We start from the raw sequence: 18,209 nt of genomic DNA on the forward strand, positions 1-18,209 counted from the left end.
TCCTGCTGGCCAATGAAATTGCAGACAAATTAAATGAGTTGCTCAACATGGACATCCAAGACAAAGCTGGGTATTTATACCCATGACAGGAAAGAACTAAAAGAACTAAAATGAAGTAAAAAAATGTTTGGGAGTTATGGCGTTAAGGCAGGATAAAGTAACATAGTCATGACCTGATGCAGACAGTCTCAAGCAGGGAACACCATGCATCTGTACATTCACATATAGGCCTGTCTCTTAAAGCTAGAGAAAATGAAGAATGAAAACACAGACAGAAAATGTTACATAAAATTGGGGAGGGTTTAGGAAGAGTTTTGTAAATAACCAAGAAGCCACGATTACATAAACAAAAGAAGATTTCTTCAAAAAGCAGCAAAGGCACAATATGGAGGAAAAAAGACAACCTACAAACAAAACAACTAACAGTAAAGGGGCCACACAGACAACCATTGTAAGATACTAATTTTCTGTACTTCACAATGGAGATAAGAGACATCAGATAGATTTTTTTTTTCATATACTAGGAGTTCTTAGGAGAAACACATCCATTTATAGGTGGAGATTGTGAAGTTGCTATTGCCCTCTCATCTCCATCCAGAAGTCAAAATGGGGCATCCTCAAGGCTATTTCAGTGAGGAACAGAAACTGTTGATGGACTCATATATTTATTTTCTTGCAATCTTGTTTATTTTAAAAAAATGTCTACAGCTTAATTTTCCTTGGAGATGGGCTACTAGCTGCTGTTTTGAATCATTTACTTTGATGAAGTTGTTTCCAAAACCCTTCTATGTACTGCAGCCAGAAGCTATGTCTGAATAAGATGATTCTCTTGTCAGCTGGCTTTTATATAGCTAAACACTCTAAACCTGACTTTTCTTTCCCTTCTCTATTAATATTGCAACAAACTGGAAGTACTGCATCTTGCAAAGCCTTAAAGACTTTTTTTCCCTTTAACTTGAAAAACATTCTGAATAAACCCAAAGCAAAACATTAGTATTTTTGAAGTAAGGAAGATGCCTATACTTCGATTGAAAGCTACTGATGTATATTCATAGAAGGCAAAAAGGAAGCATGTGCTAATTGTCCAGTCCCTGAGAGCTCCGAGCTGATGACCCTTTTTTAGCTTCATTTTCTTTCACAGGAGAATTTCAATCCATACTCAAAACCAAAGAAAAAGCCAGGTTCATTCTATTTTATTCAGATAGTAACTGAGTCCAGGGCACTTGCTTGTGTTCATAAAGACTAATGCAGAGATATGACTGCCAACCCAGTGTGAGGAGCCAGGTTATCTGAAGAGCACTTGAGTGAAAAAGTAATGCTTAACCATTCTGAAGGCAGTGTTACAGAATGGGGGACCTCCACCTTACATTTTGTTTCAGGAAAAAAAACCCCACCTTTACAGTAGTATCTTCTTAGCTTACACAGCAGAGGGAGACCAGTGAGAAAAGCAAAGATAAATAAATTTAAAAAAACAAACATTAAAAAAAAACATATCAAGTATTATATAATCACAAAATACAGCTAAGACATAGGATTCTGCACCAGCATTAAAGGGCTGAATTTATCGTGTGCTGCAGCTGATGAAAGTCTTCCTCCTTGATTTGACAGGATTTAGGGATCAGGCCCAAAAACCTTGATTGGTACAGCATGTCATTGATTCAAAACACTAATTTTTGCATTTTAAATTCTGCCAAATAAATATCTTATACATCAGTCACTTTTCATATAGATAGACAAATACATCAAAAGGCCCATATAAACATCAAAGCTGACCACGTAACAAGGTGTTTCCCTTGCTTCTGAAAAGGACTTAGGTCTTTCTGAACTTAATAAGAGCTTTCCAGCAAGTTTTGGACATCTCTACCAAATATTACTTCTACTTTGCACTCATCAGGTTTCTAAGTCACAGACTTGGACTCCATGATTATTCTGTTATTAAAATAATGGCTTATGCAACAATTGAGCAAATATATCTTATAAATCCTCTTCGTCTTCTTTGGATGATGCATAGGACACTTGTGCTTCACTCATTAGTTTCTGAAATTGATCTGCCCATAATCTATGTAACTCCAAATTACTCCATGCATAATTAGGCACTTCCTGAATTTCATTACTCATTTTTATCTCTGTAATATTTACACACTACCAATCATCCAGCTGTCCATGTAGAGATTGGAACACACCACTAATGACACACATTTAATTTGGTTGTATTTCTCTACAAGAGAGGATATTGTTTTCTAGGGCCTTTTTCAAGCCTCATCACCCAGATGTTCAGGGACCAAGTCGTTCCTGAGGTCTTTAAACTTATTTGAATTTACTGACGCCTTCAGAGGAATAAAGCCACAAGTAAAATATGTGTGACATTTTATTTCCTAACTTATGTATCTATAGTTAAAACTTACCAGCTTGGATTCACTAAAACTGGTAATACTTTACCTGTAATTCCTTACATACTGTTTTACAAATACTTTGTTACAATTATGTTAAAAGAAACGCATATTTTAGCTGTTTGAAATCTTTGCTGGAATACAGAATCAATAGATCAGCTTGCAATTTGTTTGCTTTTCCCTTATCAATTCAGATGAATGGCTCCACCCTGTTTAGGCCAACCAGCTGCTTTTCACGTAGCCTGCACAAATCTTACTTTCCTTCATACATCTGAAGCCCCAGTTTACACATAGAAGATAAAAATATAATCCTATTTATTTTCCCAAAACTTTATTCTATCCTCCATTTTGCCAGTTTCTAGATTTCCACAAATGATATGCTTAGGTAATTAAAGCATGTGAAACCTCTCAGTTGTACTATGTACATTTATAAACATGAAGTAAAGCGTAACATAAAATGTCTTGGGTTATAAGAGCCTATAAAGTAATAAAACCAAAGTTCTTCCCATATTCCAATCTATGTTCTGACAAATTTGATTACATAGGCACAGGCCATGCAGCAGCTAATATATTTTATTGAATGCACTAAAGCACAGCTCATAGTCAACATGCATTGGTTCTTAGGCATGCTAAGGAACAAAAACTAGCATATGCACATTACAGCTAACATATATTATTTACTAGCCTAGCATTTAACTTACATAGAGCTTAATGAAATAAAAAGAAATCTAAATGCTTTTTAATAAACATCCTTTGCTGAGTACAACCTAATGCCCAAGTGACATTCAAAGTTACTTAAAAAAAAAAAAAAAGAAAAAAGAAAAAGGATGTATGAATTGATAATTATTTCTGTGCCACACCAAGCAACTCAAACTCGAAGAGTTCAGGACAGAGAAAAGGGAAAAATATCTGCTTATGACTGTAATAAAATGGCTCAAATCTGGAAGAACTATTTGCTAACTTTGCCCTCGGTACAGTACCACAAACTGGCAGTTTGTGGGAAGCATTTTTCCCCCTAGAGTGGATACTACATGGGATATTTGTTTACTACTTACAAAAAAGAGCGGAAGAGTTAAAAAAAAGAAATGGCAATAAAAGCATTTTCAATAGTCTCCTCAGGTCTGGTGTCAATTTATAAAAACTACACCATTCCTCCTACTCCATTAAGCAGCAGAATCACTGTGCTGAAGCTGTTCCTTTCCAAGTTACCCTCTCTCCCTAGGTCGATATTGCAGTAATGAAGTGTATTTGTATTTCATATTACTTTACATTTGTGGTAGAAAGATAGGGGGAAAGGGTTTAGGTGCGCACAGTTAGAAATTAAAACACCCCATTTAATTCTGCTACAATTTAATAGGAAATATTTCTACGATTCAGTTTCACAGCATGTTTGAATGTAAATCCTCCAGGGATTTAATTAGCTGTATTTTATCATAAAATGTATTTCCACAGACTGCTGCTGCTGCTGTATCATGCTGATAATAATGAAGACCAACTGACACTTAAGAGCACATCTGAAATGTGTTTTTCTGAAGACCTTAGTTACAGTAAAAGAATCACTAAATAGTGCTGAATAAAAGTACCAATGTTTTTCCCAGTTGGCTTATCGATACCCACTTGAAGGGCAGTTAATTTTACACTGAATAAACAAATTAACCTCATTAATTTAAAAATGTCATTAATCTACAAAATATATCTTTTGCTTCTGATACTAAATACTGTACGAAATTTCTCAGTTAACTGTACCCATAGTTGTGCTTCATGAGAGCCTACAAAAAAACACCCACTTATTAGGAAACTCATCATTTTGATCAATTAACCTCTTGTCATCTAAAAGGTCATTTCTGCACTATAGATGTTTTTTAGTGTTCTAAGCATTTTGATCCTAGTTTCAGACTTTTAGCATGCAGTGCTTAGTCCCTGCATTTTATTTCTGAGAAAGCCCTTGAAAAGTAGGCACCCCTGTTGAAAAGTCCCTTTTCCACATGTGCCACTGACTGCAAAGTAATTAAATCATCTTCATTTTTCTAAGTATTTTCCAAAGGTGAGAACAGGAACCAATGTTTGAGTTGAAAACAGAATTTAAAATAAAGTGATTATTTGAAATGCAATTTGAAAATCATTATTTTTTTCATTTTGAAAAGTTTTACAAAAATACAGACCAAATGTATATTTCTCTCTCTGATATTACCAAATAACAACTCCAGGTATGCATCCACATATCAGTGTAGGTTTCCATGTAGTCTGCTATTTTTATCACATGTTTTTATACTCCCACCTACACACACTGGAATTTTTCTTTCAGGATGACTTCTCAGTTCAAAATATATTCCAGAAAGCTGGGATTTTCTTCCCTTTTTTTGCATAAAGAAATCTGGCCATGGATATTTCTGTGTTCCCGTTTCTCCGGTCTGTTTCCCAGTTAGAAAAAAAGGAGTGAACTACGACACAGACAATGTTCACCCTTGTAACAGGCTTAGAACACGGGACTTTTTTTAACCTCAGAAACAGCTATAGTTAACACTGTTGGAGAGCTAGGATCCTTTCTTTTTCTTCTTTTAAATACAACACAGGAACTTTTAAAAATAAGATCTGCAGTCAAAACGTGTGTCTCTTTGCTTCCAGCCTCAACCAAACTTTTTTTTTTTTTTAAATAAAAATAATTTCACAAGTGTTTTTTTTCACCTCCCTCTGCTCTTAAATCTGAACTGGTTGCATTGTTGTGGTCCTGACAGCCTAGGGATTAACAAGGGATCGTGAAAAATTAAGCACTTGTGTTAGCCTAATTTTTTTTCCATTTAGATCCTTAAAAACTGTTAAAGCTGTCCTAACTTATTCTAACCTGACTTAGCATGATTCAAACAATTCTGCAGAAGGACAGAAGCCCATGTGTCTCCATCATCTGCTGACTAGAATCACAAAGCCAGAGCCTTATGTTATTCACAGAAGTGAATCCTGTAAAATCCCAAATTTCTCATTGCCTGTTAATGGGAGGGCTGAACAAAGCCTCCAAATTGAATACAATCCAAGAGCAGAAGGAGCAGAGGAAAGCTCTTTGGTGAGCTGTTTCTCTTCCTAATTCATTACTATTTCTTCTTTATCTTCCTCCTTGGCAAGGTCTCAGTCAGCACTCAAGCACATACACACAATCTGAAGGAACAGCAGGACAGTAATTCAAATTTGCATTGCAAGTTGCAGGGTACAGCTCCTCCTGGTTGTGCTACTAGCATTAAAAGAAGGGGTTAGCTAGATATTCCTGCAAAAATACTAAAGTATTCAAAGACCTAACACAGATGCTCTGTTTGGATTAACTTTGGTTAGGGCCTAGTCTGAAGACAGGCTGAGAGAGTGGGGGTTGTTCAGCCTGGAGAAAAGAAGTCTCTGGACAAACCTTATAGCAGCCTTCCAGTACCTGAAGGGGCTACAGGAAAGCTGGGGAGGGACTTTTTACAAGGGCATGAACTGACAAGACAAGGGTAATGGCTTTAAACTGGAAGTGAGTAGATTTAGGTTAGACATGAGGAAGACATTCTTTAGTGTGAGGGTGGTGAGACACTGGCACAGGTTGCCCAGAGAGTTGTGGAAGCCCCACTCCTGGAAGTGTTCAAGGCCAGGTTGGATGGGCTCTGAGCAACCTGATGTGGTGGAAGGTGATCCTGCCCACGCAGGGGGGTTAGAACTGGGTGATCTTTAAGGTCTCTTCCAACCCAAACCATTCTGTGATTCTATTCACTGTGTGTTCCAAGACCTACAAGATAGTGCTGTACCTCTTAATTTCTGGTAGTAGATTTGCAGCAGAATGAATTCTGTGAGATGTCTGCCAGGATGGACTAATACATTAATAAAGTTTCCTATCTCTGGCATTAGCTATTTGTAAAACTGAATGTAAATTGCCAACAGAATACATTATATGAGTTGAGGACAGAATGAAATTGCTTTGTATTTTAAAATTGTTGATGACGATGACCCTTGGATAAACTCACTTGCAATTTATTCTAAAGTAAGGCAGGGCCACCCTTAACTCTTATCAGTAAATCTTTGAAAGAACTTGGCAACATTAGGAGTACCTGGCACAGTTAAAGCTTGAGTGAAGTAAATGCAATGGATGAGAGAAAAGAAGGAAAGGTGGGTGGTGGAAAAGACACACACAGAGCAACTGAAAAAAATCAGTCTGTCCTCTAAAACACCCCAACTTCAGTCAGCCTCCTGTCACAGGTTTCACTATTGCCCTTCTCCACTTTGTAAGTCTAAGTTCTGGTCTGTGCACACATTTGTTCAGAGATGATCCAAACAGAAATAGCTTGAGATAGCTATGTTGCAACACCATAGTAAAGACAATGGATACATAAGTAAAAATAAATAAATAATAATTTTTAGGGCAGGTGACATATATCAATATATACTTATAAGATATACATGGATATCAACAGAATATTCATTCAGTTTTGGCAGAACATTATCAACATCTAAGTGTGTCAGATACTTGGGTGAAGATGAGTATACTCCTCCTTTTAATTAATTACACTCTATTGAAAACTTTAATTTCAAATACCAGTCTATAATCTCTTTCAATTTCACCTTGCTTCAAAACTCAAGGCTTGCAAGCACCTGGAACATGAGGAGTCAACAGTCTCTGGTGCTGCACTATCCATTTTAACTTTTTATTTGGACATTTCAAGCTCCTTGTGAGGCACTGGGAAAACACAGAGCACCTGATACAGTTGCCTCCAAGGAAAATCAGATCTTTACAACTTGTGGGCAACATGGTATTTCTGCCTTCACTGCATGGGCAGGACTCAGTTCCTTGTCTCAGGCATGAAACTGACTGGTCTAGCCTTCTACGCCTATGTTACTTTCATAGTATCACAGAACAGTTGGGTTGGAAGGGAACTTTAAAGATCACCTAGTTCCAACCCCCCTTGCCACGGGCAAGGACATCTTTCACTACATTAGGTTGCTCAAAGCCCCACCCAATCTGACCTTGTATACTTCCAGGGAGGGGGCATCCACAGCTTCTCTGGGCAACATGTTTCATGTCTCACTGCTCCCATAATAAAGACCATCTTTCTTACATTCAGTCTAAACCTACCTTTCTTCAGCTGCTTGTTACACAGCCCAGGATATTGCTGGCTTTCTGGGCTGCAAGCACAAATTGCAACTCAGATTCACTTTTTCATCTACCAATATCCTCAAGTGCTTCTCTGCCAGGCTTCTCTTGACTAATTCATCAGTCTATACTGATCCTGGGATTGTCCTGACGCAGGTGCAGGACCTTGCGTATTATTATAAGTATGTTTGCGTGCAAAGAAGGCAAACATGATACAAGAAGAAACTCAAACAAAATTGTAAACACTGATCCTAAACCTTAATGATTAAGGTAGTTATCAGAAAACTGCCCAGTTGCAGCTTTCCATCATGGGAAGCAGGGAAGAATGGAACTAAGCAGCATCAAGTCCACATCACTCTCATGCTTTCCAGTCAGGGCCCACAAAAGTGGCTCAGAAAAACCTTCTCATCCCAACCTCAGCTATGGATAAAGCACATCAGCCCTATCAATGGCTTCATATGGACTCAATACTTGTGCAGCAGCCAGATTTGTAATACTCTACCAGTGCAGACACGTGTGTCAGGTCCTGCTGACGCTCCTGGTTTAGTGTATAGTGCAAAATTTCCAGCGAAGCGTTACAGATACTGAACTGACAGTGATTTAACTCACAGCCAAACCCACTAACTGCAAATAAAGGAGGCAACAGCTCATAACCAGAAACCTCAGGAATCGTATTATTACTATTGTCTACAACATTCACGTAAGAAATGTGTTTCTTAGAAAAGCACAAACCAACTGGTGAATTTCAAACTGAATGCAGGCTCAAACACTTTCATGATTCGCCCATCACTAGAACTGACATTTAAGTCACATTCTGTTGATAAAATACCATTTTGAAGAGAAATAATTTCATTCTTTTCACAGCCATGTTGGTCTTGCAATAGTAACAGAATAAAATAGCAACATATATTTATCTTAAAATCATAAGCAGATGCATCTGTATTTAAATGCAGCATGGAAAAAAAGTAATTCGAAAGCCATTGTTTCAATAATATTTTTAAATTTGTGCATGCATATGAATGTATGTAAGAAATATTTTAGGCCATGATCCTTTATATTAATTTCTGCTTATTTCAAGCTGTAGAAAGTTACATTCTGCAGAAGAGCTTTTGTGAAAAATGTTACCGAAAACTATTTGCACTTTATTTTAAAATGTAAATAGAACACTTAGGATTTTAAAGTTCCCTCACTATTTGCAACTTAAGTATTATATCTGACACTGGCAGTCTCATTTTCTCTATCCAGATAATTCAAGGGGGAAAAAAAGTGAGTTTAAATATTTGAAATGGCTGAAATTCAAAGGATTTTACAATATATCTCTCTCTTAAAAAAAAAAAATAAAAAAAATAAGGCAACTTACATATCATTTTATGATGTTCATTTGAATTCAACTCCCAAGCCATTTAAAAAATGCCCCAGATTCAGGCATTGACAGGAGGCTGCACAGCAGTCTTGCTTTTGGAAAATATTTCAGGATTGCATCCAAGTACTATCTGATGGCTGCAGTGCTCCAGTATATTGTATGAATATATGAGGTATTTATAGAATTAAAGATTCTCCCATAAAATGTAATGATGTGACTAACTGCTAAAGCTGGGATCTTTTCCATCCACAGAGTCTTTGAGGAGCACAGGAGATACCGCTCTTTGCTTCCTCATTGGTGTAGCTGGACCTATGGTACTCCAGAAGTTAAGCTTCTGCTGGAATTTTGCTGTGTCTTGAGGAATTAAAACACCCAATGATCACAGGGAACCCCAGTTTGAGAAGCACTAGAGCCTTACAGACAGACATTCCTGCAAAAAAAGAACTAGAAATAGAGGATGGATGATTTGTCAACTGGGAACTTGTTTCAATTTGGCGATATCCCAAGTAACAAGCATTATTTGGATGGACACATAAACCCTGCCACCATTTAGGCCACTGTTTTAGTGTCTTCTTGCAGTGTCAAGGATTTCAGAAATATTTAATAGGCTAGGAAATCAATATGCCATCAACAGAGATTGCCACCTGGCTATTCTAATATTTGATTTTGCACACAGGTAACTTTTAGTACTCAGTGATATAATACAATTTTTGGAGCTCCTTGACAGCAGGATAACTGTTGGACGATACTAGTCTACTGATCTCTTACAAACTGCAAATATCATCAGCAGCATGTGAACAAAGTTGCTTAAAAATAGAAGATGCACTGTGGTGCTGACATTCTACATATTGTGTAAATTTGAGTTTGTCAGCCTAGTAGTTGCCAAAGCAGATTTGCAGAACCAGGCAGTACTCAGCATGACTATAGCATCTGGCACGGTGGCTAGGAAGAGATCTGTGAGCTTCAGTGAGCTCTGCAACACAGAAAACTAAGATTTATATCTAAACTCTGACACTGATGTAGTAACACCCTTTTTTATACCAGCTAGCTATCCCACCTTCCCTGACAGGGTCAAGCATGATTGTAAACTACAAGAACAGAAGGTTAGTATGTCTAGTAACACAGGATAATTCAGGAGAGTTAAAACTGCACTCTTATTCAGAAATTTTCACCCATTATAGTCTAACTTCCATGCTACAGATAGAGAAGAAGATGAAGAGATTGGTGCTACCCTGGGAACAGGAAGGATGTCCCCAACTGGTAATCACAGCCAGTACTAAATAAGTCCCTTGCTGAAATCTAGAAGGCACCTTAGCAAAAGAGACATCTTTTTAACTACTGTAGCCCTGGTAGCAGTAAGATAAAAAGACCTCCAGCACTGTGTGACACCAAAGACTTTGGTTTCAAGAAAAGGAAATCTGTACCACTGACATTTAGGTTTACTGAAAATACCCAGAACTTCTGGTGCTGAGCACTGACACTGAATAAGGCTTTTTTTTCAGCCTTAAAAAGCTGGCTATGACTGAAGCCTGAACACATTCCAGGGTGATTATTTTTAGCCTCGCCCCTTCCAGCAAATAAAAAGGAAATGGAGGCTTGTTGGCTAATTACCACAAAGGCAAACTAGATATGTTCTTAAATGCAATGCCTTTGATAGCAAGGGAGAAGGAGCAATGTAACCAGCAGAAGAGAAATACTGTGTCATTAACTCTGTGTTAAAGAAACAGGACAATGAGAACTCTCCAATTACAACTATTGGTTTCCTTCCCCAGGGTGTAAGGAAAAATCCATGCAGTATTTGCCATAAACTCTTCCTCAATATGCATCCCTAAGCAACTCTCTTCTTTCTGAAAATGACCATCATGCTAGGCTCCTCTCAACAAAGGGCCTTTCCAAAAGGTACAGAACACCTTCGGTGTGCCCACTATTAAGAAGTACAAGAGCATCCCAGCAGCATCTTATCACACCATTTCAATTCCAGAGAAATGCAGGGGTGTTTGCACACAGCTTCGGGCAACTGAGTCTAGGTAGCCCTGCTTGAGCAGGGGGGTTGGACAGGTTGACCTCAAGAGGTCCCTTCCCATCTCAACCCTTCTGTAATTCTGTGCCTGTCACCTGGCAATGATGATATTTCAAAGACAGAAAGAAGGCAATTTTCATGCCACACTGTAACAAAGTATATAAAAAGAAGAGCGGTAAATCGGCAACAGCAAGGAAGCCTATTTTCTTCATCTTCTGTTTCCAGGCATTTACAAAAGGAAGGAAACTTGCATTCAACTATCAGATCAATGGTCTCTCCAAGAATTTAGGAAATTAACAGTTTTCTATAACTAACATGGTTCATTTACAAGAAAGAATATTGCAAAAAGATAAGAATGCTTCATGCCGGGTGTTTTTCTTCTTTATTCCTACCCGCCTCCCCCCAGTACATCTGGCTACTGGAAGCTGAAGACAACAATGGGCCAAAACCGACATGGTAACTTTCTGCATCCAGCTGCAGGTTTAAGAGAAATATGAAAAAATACCTGCTGCATTATGAACTATAGGTGCGGTAAATCGGCAACAGCAAGGAAGCCTATTTTCTTCATCTTCTGTTTCCAGGCATTTACAAAAGGAAGGAAACTTGCATTCAACTATCAGATCAATGGTCTCTCCAAGAATTTAGGAAATTAACAGTTTTCTATAACTAACATGGTTCATTTACAAGAAAGAATATTGCAAAAAGATAAGAATGCTTCATGCCGGGTGTTTTTCTTCTTTATTCCTACCCGCCTCCCCCCAGTACATCTGGCTACTGGAAGCTGAAGACAACAATGGGCCAAAACCGACATGGTAACTTTCTGCATCCAGCTGCAGGTTTAAGAGAAATATGAAAAAATACCTGCTGCATTATGAACTATAGGTTACTCCTTATTTATTGGCATGAATATAATGTCTGGAAGCAGTGACCAAAATTAGGTTCTTTTCATATCACTGAGCAAAAAAGCGCCGCAATATAAAATACCTACCAAAATCCAGTCTCAGAACAGCACTTGTAAGGACAGTAAAAGACCGACAAAATGGAAATAACAAGAGCCAGAGAAGAGAACCTATGATCACAAAGAAATACATAGCAAACTAACAAAAGCAACTCTCCCAACCTCTACATTGGGGAAGAAGACTCCTCCATGCTGCTGAACTCATCACTTCAACCTTATTTTTCTTATTTGCTCCTATCCATTACTCTATTCAAAAAATGTGAAAAATGGACAAAGAAACTTAAGTACCAGTGTGCCTGCTACTTTGCAGTCCAATTGTTCTCAAGCAGAACGGTATTTTCTTGATTTGTTAAAACTGGTGGGTGTCCAGGAACATAAAATACAGCCCTTAACAGTACAGCTTAACTCTTATGAACATGATTATTAGATAATTTTCTACAAATTGCACATTATTCTCCAAGAAAAAAATGGGAATAGAAATATTTGAGCACATGGAAAAAAAGCTTTTTCTTTTTGTGCTTAATGGTGACTTACTCAAACAACTCTTGGGAATGTCAAAATTCTATGCTGAATTTTGCTTCAAGACAAAGAAATCAATCTTTGGTACTTGAAAAATCAAGGTTGCATCGACTGACAAGCAGATGCACAGCTTTGGCTAAAAATGGCCTCCCACTACAAACAAACTGAACAGCACTTGTGCAGCATATCAGCTTTTGTGGAAAACACACCCATGTATTAATACCTATTTATTTTGAAAGAGAATTCATAATCAACTATGAGAATATATACGAAGTGGTATGCTGGTCAAATTGTTCATTTTCTTTTGCTAGAAGGAGTTATTTGAGGAAAAAAAAACTGGTATAATGCTCATTTCCAGCAATATACTGAACTGTCAGTCAGTCAATACTCTCATAGTTTATTAGAAAAGATTAAATTTCACTTGCTTGGCCTAGACCCCTAAATGTCATGGCTTCTAGTGGCATCCGTAATATGCTTGTAAAGAAATGTAACTTTTCAAATGTGGATGTTCATAAATTCTTCTAGAAATGAATTCTAAATTATTCTAGAATGTTTTTAGTTTTTCTCCTAAAAGCCTATTATGCACCTTTCTTCCAGTTGCTTTTTTTAAGAACTTTCATCACAGTCTCTGTAGAAAACTGTTAGAAGAAAAAACAAGTAAATACACAAAATTCTTGCAGCCTTGTTGCAAGCTGCCATGTTGACAAGTACCACTGTCATTAACGATATATATATAATTTTTTTTTTAGGTTATTTAAGAGAATTATAGGGATTACCAGCCTTACTACAGTGCTAAATGTCAGCTCTTCTAGGCTTTCTGTAATTCTAGGACTCGTTTTTTCATTTTATCTGGTGTTACAGTTTTGGGAGAGTTCTGTAATTCACATCATGTACAGTTAATCTCTCAAAACCTGTTTTGAAAGGTGACCAGTATTTCACACCAGCACATTTGAGAATGAAACAAGAGCTCTGATTTTTATCCCAGTTTTTGCCTGCAATCCACTATTGCTGGGGAAACGCTATCAAACTCTGGATTCAACAATGGCTTGAGATGCACTTTGCATGTGCCTCCAAAAACTCCCCTGAGAACCTCAAGCCTGCTGCCAAGCCACTAGCAAGAGCCCTGAGCAGTCCTGGAGACTTTGTTGCAGCTGCTGGGCTTGGCAATGTCAGTTTGAACCAAAGCTTTGCAGAAGAGAGCTTAATCTCCCAGAGAGAAATCTTTTTTCTTCTCAAAAAGGAATGTAGTTTGAGATGCATATAAATATTTTTTGGGGAAAAAAATAAATAAAAAAATGTTTTCTGTGAAGCAATGGAGAAAGACAAATAAACAGAAATAGGAAAAGGGGACTTAGAACTAGGGAAGAAGCTTCACTGTGGTCAGATGTGAAAACCAATGCAAGTATGGATACAGGTGACTTGGCAGAGAGAATATGAGATGGTGTGCATGGCAGTCCCCCATTTTCTTTCTTTCGTGCACAGAAAATGCCCCTCAGGAGTATAAAAAACTTATTCTACTCTCCTTTCAAGTCATATTGAGCCTGAGAGGATCCTGAATACTTTGATGACTCCTGTCTCCCTGTGGCCCATCACTCCCGATACAGACTAGATTCATGGAAGACCTCTCTTTTTGGGGAGTCATTAACCCCACAGCAATTAAGCCCTGAGACCATCAAATGAAGGTAATGGAAAAAAAACAAGCCACCTCTTAAGCCTCAGAAAGACAAAATTAAAGGACAGATTATGTCTCCTTATGGTGGAAAGTAAGATGAAGAAAACAATCTAGTCAGAGTGGAACAGGCTGAGATGGATGTGGAGCCTGCACAGGGCAGCCTGGCAGAAGGAAAAGGCTCCTACCTAAGGTGACATGCATGGCAGGGGCACAAGACCAGGGCAAATATGGTGTGCACTGAACAATGCACCTTGTGTGTAAGGTGATGCACACCCTCTGCTACAACAGTTCACATGCCACCATCTTCCTAAGTTCTACAGGTTGGATGGGGCACGAAGGGAAGTATAAACCAGAAAGAGTAGCACAGGGGCAGTATCATCTGTGACCACCACACAGGGGGAACAGTCTGCCTGATTTGTTCCACCATGAAGTCCAAATATGTTTAAGGGAGACCATGAGATCCACTCCCACAAGACAGAAATTAGGACAGGTGCTTGGAAACCACATATTATTTTCCAGCTAGCTGCAATAGCATCACCAGCAGTAACTGAAAAATTATAACTAATCATTAAGGTATTACAAAGAACAAATACATTATTAATAATAAAAAAAAAACAACTAGGAAATTCAATAGCATGAAGCTTTACTAGTGCAGGATAGCAGGTGCTTCACTGCACTTGTTTCCCTTCTAAAACTTGACATTCAGGAAAATGGAAAAAAGGAAATCACAGAACCACAGAATGCCAAATTGGAAAGGACCCCAAGGATCATCTGGTCCAACCTACCTAGGTACTACTATAGTTTATATGAGATGGCTCAGCACCCTGTCAAGCTGAGACTTAAAACTGTCAACATGGGGAAATCTACCACTTCCCTTGGGAGACTATTTCAATATTTGACTGTCCTCATGGTGAAAAATGTGCCTCTTGTGTCCAATCAGAATCTCCCCAGGAGCAACTTGTGCCCATTACCCCCTGTCATTTCCATGTGACTCCTCCAGTCTGTCTGTGCAGGTCATCCTGGAGGGCGGCTCTTCCTTCTGGAGTGTCAACCTCTCCACTCGCCTTGGTGTCATCAGCAAACTTCATCAGAGTGCTCTTGATCCCAACATCCAGGTCTCTTATGAAGATGTTAAAGAACCTTGGGCCCAGTATCAATCCCTGGGGGACCCCACTTGTGGCTGGTTGTCAGTTTGAGGAGCAACTATTTACTGTCACCCTCTGGATATGGTCTGTCAGCCAGTTCCCCACCCACCACACAGACCACTTGTCAAGGCCACAACAAGTCAGTTTCTCCAGGAGGAGGCTGTGGGGTACTGTGTCAAAAGCCTTGGAGAAGTCCTGTGGGGTACTGTGTCAAAAGCCTTGGAGAAGTCCAGATAGACAATGCCCACCATTTCCCCTGCATCAACCAAGTGGGCCACTTTGTCGTAGAAGGTGATCAGGTTTATCAAGCACGATTTGCCCCTGGTAAGTCCATGTTGGCTTTTCCAATCACGTGTTTCAATTGACTTGTGACAGTCCCCAGAAGGATTTGCTCTATGAGCTTTCCAGGGACTGAAGTGAAGCTAATGGGTCTATAATTACCTGCATCCTCCTTTGGACCCTTCTCATATATGGGGGTGACATTAGCCTTCCTCCAGTCCTCAGGCACATCTTCCGGTCTCCACAACTTCTCAAAGATTATGGAGATCAGCTTTGCAATGACATCAGCAGCTCTAACAGCACCCTAGAGTGGGTGCCATCTAGACCCATCAATTTGTACGGGTCAAGTTTCTGTAATAGCTGACACACCACCTCTTCTTCAATGACAGTGGGTCAGATTCTGCATCAACCTGGATTTTTGTCCCTGTGGCCTGGGACCTAATAGTGCTGGTAAAGATGGAGGTGATGAAGGTGTTGAGGACTCTGCCTTTTCAGCATTGCTGGTGACTAGTTCATCTCTCCTGTTTAATAGTGGACCAACGTTATTCCTCTGCCAACAACAAAACTTCCAAAATCGAAAATACCGAATGAAGGTTACATAGCTTCCGTTTTATCCTTCTGACTAGTTATTCCTAGATGTCCATTTGTACCTCGTATTCAAAGTGTTCTGAATATCAGCCATCTACATTCTTCCTGTAACCAAATCAAACCTTGGGAAAAAAGCCTTCCTTCTATATGCTGTTTGACAACACTTTCACCCATGTGTCTCACCAAATTCTGTGTTTTCGTTGCCCATCCTTAAACCCACATATCACACACATCTCCCACCTAACTGCTGGCAGCCCCATCACAAGACCATCTTCTTGTCCTCTCACTGAAACTCTACAGAGCAGCATGGAAATCAAATGCCACACCATGCACCCAGCAGCCAATTTCCTTGACCCAGACAGGAGGCTAAAATAGAGGGAATCCGTATCTCCATTTAATACCAGGGAGGCATATAAGCCCTTTTGGTCACAGCCAGCTCTCAGAAAACAAATTATCACAGTTACCGGAGTGTGCAGCTTAACTTAATTTGCTACATCTTCAAAGTTTGAAGCAACTGCATTTATCTTCTAATTTTATTTCCTACCCAACTCAATTTACTATTGTAGCACTTAAAGCCTACACAACAGACTTGCCGTTTTATCAGTATTATCAATTCCACCTTTGGAGAGTCTCTCTCATGTAAACCACAATAAAAAATTTAAAAGTGAATAAAAATGGCTTAATATAACATAGCTCTGTAACTTATGTCTTTTATCTTCAATGCTGTCACTTTTCAAAAGCACAGACTGCAGAATGTTGAGGGTGGGAGAGAATAAAGGGAGTGAAAAATTAGAGCCTACTACTCAAAAACAGAGATGGTATTTGGACATAAACCAATTTCTTCTGAGACTGTGATTGCCAGGATCTGCTAAATCTCATGCTGATTCCCACCAGATAAGATATTTTTTAATAAACTTTTTTGGTAAAAGGCAAAAAATCTTTAACAACATGGAGAGTCAGAAACTAGGCATAAACAGCTTGACAGTTTTTCTACAGGAAAGAAAAAAAATAGCGTACCATCAGTTTTCAGCTGCCAGTGCTTTCAAACACTAAATCTGTTTATATCATTGTTGCTCCTGGAGGAGTTAAACATGACAAAATCAAAGTTCAGGAGGGGCTGCATACGTGTGTGTGTGACACAAAGAAGAATGCTGAAAAATTCAAAGTTTGGGTAGTATGTCATTAAAGCCATCATCACTTTCATTTTGGTCTCCTGCTGTGGCTTTACCAGACGAACCTTACCTTTTCTGACCAACTACTAGAAGACTGTCCACAAAATGCAAAATAAGCACTTAGATGAGCAATTATATTCCACAGATTATAGCTGTATATATATTCAAAATTGCCAGATTGAAATGAGCCCTTTTCTAGTAACACTACATTTGCTTCATACTCCATTTCATACTAATGATAAAAATCATTATAGCAACCACAGAACACGGTCTGAAATGAAGTAGTTCACTGTACATGAGCAAACCTATGGTATTGACTTGCCAAAAGCTAGAACATAAACTCTCAGAATTGAGCTAACACAATAAGGAAATACTGGAGCAGTTCAGATGACAGAGGAGGTTAATAAAACCTAAAGATACTGTAGAAGTTGCATATGATATAGAGGAAATAGATCAGGAACCGGGGGAAAAACATGACTTTGCCCTTTCTGCATTTCTTTCGATGACTCTAAAACTAGTCACAGATAATTCTGGTCCTGAAATTTTCTGCTTTGTATTTCTCTATTTATAACAAACGCACAATATAAAAGGGTGATTTAATTAAAACCCAAATTATTAAAATGCATAAGTATGTATTTTATATAATGCACAATTCAATCCAAAATCTGATTTATTACTACAGAATGTCATTGAGTTAATTATCCATATGATTCATGAATCACATGGTAAATTCTAGATGTATCAGATTAAATTTTCAAAAGTCATTGAATTATTTTTTTAAATGTATGTCTTGTAGTTGCCATGCCACTTCTGACCTTTTCAGTCATCAACTTTTCTTTTCTAGCAAGCATGCCAGTTTAGGTGTAGGACTTCTTTCTGAACTCCTTCCTAATTGGGGCATTTTAAGTATCTTTTCAGAGGTGATCTTTGTCTGGCATGGCACAGTATTAAGTGGAATTAAATCTGGACGATCCAGACAGAAAGCCACATGCAAGA

The 18,209-nt window shown here is 38.5% G+C and overlaps 1 protein-coding gene across 1 annotated transcript in view; it reads right to left on the minus strand.

The window, feature by feature from the left end:
- GTF2F2 (general transcription factor IIF, polypeptide 2, 30kDa) overlaps window positions 1–18,209 on the minus strand; it is an 85,857-nt gene that overhangs the window by 31,784 nt on the left and 35,864 nt on the right. The window lies entirely within an intron of this gene.

This window comes from Chaetura pelagica, unplaced genomic scaffold, assembly GCF_000747805.2.
Source record: "Chaetura pelagica isolate M959 unplaced genomic scaffold, ChaPel_1.0 scaffold115, whole genome shotgun sequence".
NCBI classification, from domain to species: domain Eukaryota; kingdom Metazoa; phylum Chordata; class Aves; order Apodiformes; family Apodidae; genus Chaetura; species Chaetura pelagica.